We start from the raw sequence: 3,075 nt of genomic DNA, 5'->3' as shown, positions 1-3,075 counted from the left end.
GATTACGGAGATTGTCGAAAATTACAACTGTATTATTATTATAATTGTACCAATTATAGATAGATTGCTTTTATTATGAGCCTATTTGAGCCATATTATTTTGAAAGAATGCATTTTGAAATAGTAGATTGATGAAAAATATGTGGTTGAAAAATAATAAAAAGTTTTGAATTTGGGTGTATTTTATTGAAGAATGTGTGGTTGAAAAGAAGAGAGAGAAAAATGCATTTTGAAAAAAATGAGGATCAAACAAAAGCTATATTTAGTTATGATTTTAGTTATATAATGAGAGAACCTCTCACACTGGAGGGCATCGAGTCTTATTGAATATATTTGACATGGTATTAGAGTCAACTCCTTATAATGTTCTCTCGTTTTCTTGGTTGGGTATTCTCATGCGATGCTCCTCCCGTCCCTCGAAATTGGAGACCACAACTTCCTCTCTATATAAATACACATATATACTCTACATATACACACCCTTAAATTCTTTACATATATTTTCCTTGTTCAAAAACCAAACCTTAGATCCCAAATATTCATGGCAATTCAACCACCACAAATCTGGAAATAATATGAAAGCAAAGTCAAGCAGCATAGAGAAGCTCTCGGTCTCTACAATGCTTGCCAGCATGGACCAAAAGCCTGATAAATCAAAGAAAGGGTCTTCTATGTCAAGCTCTACTTCTAACACGTCCAAATTGAAAGCACCTCCAAAATCATCATTTTATACTGATGATATAGATCTTCCTCCTTATGATGAAGATTATGCTGAGGAAGGTGGAGAGTGGGTCCCAGGAAAATGGATCGGTATGGTTGGGTTAGGTTTAGGTTTGCTTCAACTAAGCCGGAGAGGCACGAGGAGCAAAGAAGATCGCCGGAAGGGGAGGGGGTGATGCTGACCGTGCTCTTGCATTGGTGGCAGATGTATATCTGTGGACCACCGTCTGCAACCATGCTAATTTTTTTTTGCAGATTCTGACTTCTTTTGGTGGATGAACTGCAAACATCAGCCTATTATTGAGATTGGATTTGCATAGATAATTTTCTTTGGATTCAAAGGTTTTGGGTTGTTATTTCACCTGAGCCTTGATATATAACTAATTGTTGTTAGGTTATGGTTTTGGGTTAAGCTACGATATGGGCGGCGGCCGGTGATGTGGCCATGGCTGGCGAAGATGAAAGAAGATGACGTGGTCGCCAACGATGAATGTTTTCTATTGACGAGGAAAGCAGGAATTTTTTTTTTTTTTTTCTTTTTTTTCACAGGAGTATGAGGCGATGTAGCATTCAGCATCATCATCCACAGAGGAGTTGTCGCAGTCATTATGACACTCTTCCGGATCAAACGGCTTCCTGCGATGACTCTTCTGCTGGATGAAAGCCAGTGGCAGCGGTGGAAGCTGCCTGGGACTGCTGAATGACTGAACAGTGCTGCTCAGGGGTGTAGAGAAGGGAGGTTAGAAGTATGGGTAAAGTCATTTGGATTTTAAATAATTGGACCAGGTTATGAGTTTTTTTAAAAGCTAGGCCTGCTAGTCTGGGTTGAGAATTGAGTCTGGTTGTCTTCGTTTTTTGTGCAACGCTTCAGATAAATTAGGCATTTCTGTTAATTTTCGTAATTGCTCTATCTGGGATTATTCCTATCAAGTTTGAATGACACATTGAAAATAAAAGTGAAACTACAGCAATTACAAGTCAATACCATGCTGCCAATTGTATGGACTGAATTTGTGTGAGGTATGTTGGTTGAGGAAAGAGAAACATGAGAGTGCAGATTGTTGAGTTTTGGTTGCTCAAGTGATGAGCAAGAGTGTTCGATTTTCAGGGAAGGATCATCTTCGAATTTTTATTTTATTTATTTATTTATTTTTCTTTTTGTGTACACCGTTTCGTGGGAGTTCTTCTAACTACTACATCTCAGCATTCAGCTAGCAATATATTGTTGGATTTTTTGCTGTGTTTTGGTAGATCTGACTGAGTTCTCTCGACAGATAGGATTCACTGTGTGTGTCGGCACACTTCGTGAATTTCTTTTGAAAATTTTTACTGGGGTGTGAACTCTCTGGAGTGTCTTTTGAGTAGTTCTTAGTTGTTTCTGCACTATTTGTTATTCTTGGCCTCTCACTGTCACTAATTTTCATGGATAGTTGCTGTGATTTGAATTTCTTCTCCGTGGGCACGTATAGTGTCACCATCACCAGTTCGTGATTGCAAATTGATGCTTTTACCACTATCAATTTGAGGGAAATGTTAATGAGATTGAACAAGATTATGGAAATTGTCAAAGATTATGACTGTATTATTATTATAATTGTACCAAATATAAATAGATTGCTTTTACTATATTTAGTTACGATTTTGGTTATATAAAATGAGAGAACCTCGAACATTGGGGGGCATCAAGTATTATTGAGTATTTTTGACATCATTTTCGTTACAATGATCCATAAAAAGTCAAATTCTATGCCCATATGGATCAAATCCTAGGAATAAATTATTCTATGGATAGTTAGACGAGAGTTGATAGTAAACCTTCAAGATTATGCAAGATCATACACGAAACATCCATTATTAGGTCAACTATTGGATATAACCTATGTTGCTCGGACTCGGGTGCGGGTGTCGGATACGGGTACATATCTTGGGGTCGGATTCTTCTCATTTTTAAAATTAAGATATGAGAATACGGTTAAAAGGGATCCGAATTGTGAATACGGGTACGGGGATACGTCCTACAATTTTTTTAAAAATTGTACAATTAAAGTACACAACAACAATATTAAAGCAAAAAGGCAAATTACCACAATACAAATGTTTCATATAATGATAAAAATCCAAAACGGGTGTCGGATACGGGTACATATCTTGGGGTCGGATTCTTCTCATTTTTAAAATTAAGATATGTGAATACGGTTAAAAGGGATCCGAATTGTGAATACGGGTACGGGGATACGTCCTACAATTTTTTTAAAAATTGTACAATTAAAGTACACAACAACAATATTAAAGCAAAAAGGCAAATTACCACAATACAAATGTTTCGTATAATGATAAAAATCCAAATTCAAACAA

This window comes from Olea europaea, unplaced genomic scaffold, assembly GCF_002742605.1.
Source record: "Olea europaea var. sylvestris unplaced genomic scaffold, O_europaea_v1 scaffold2613, whole genome shotgun sequence".
Taxonomy (NCBI): domain Eukaryota; kingdom Viridiplantae; phylum Streptophyta; class Magnoliopsida; order Lamiales; family Oleaceae; genus Olea; species Olea europaea.
The sequence above is the reverse complement of the archived record's forward strand: the minus strand, read 5'-3'. Positions refer to the sequence as shown.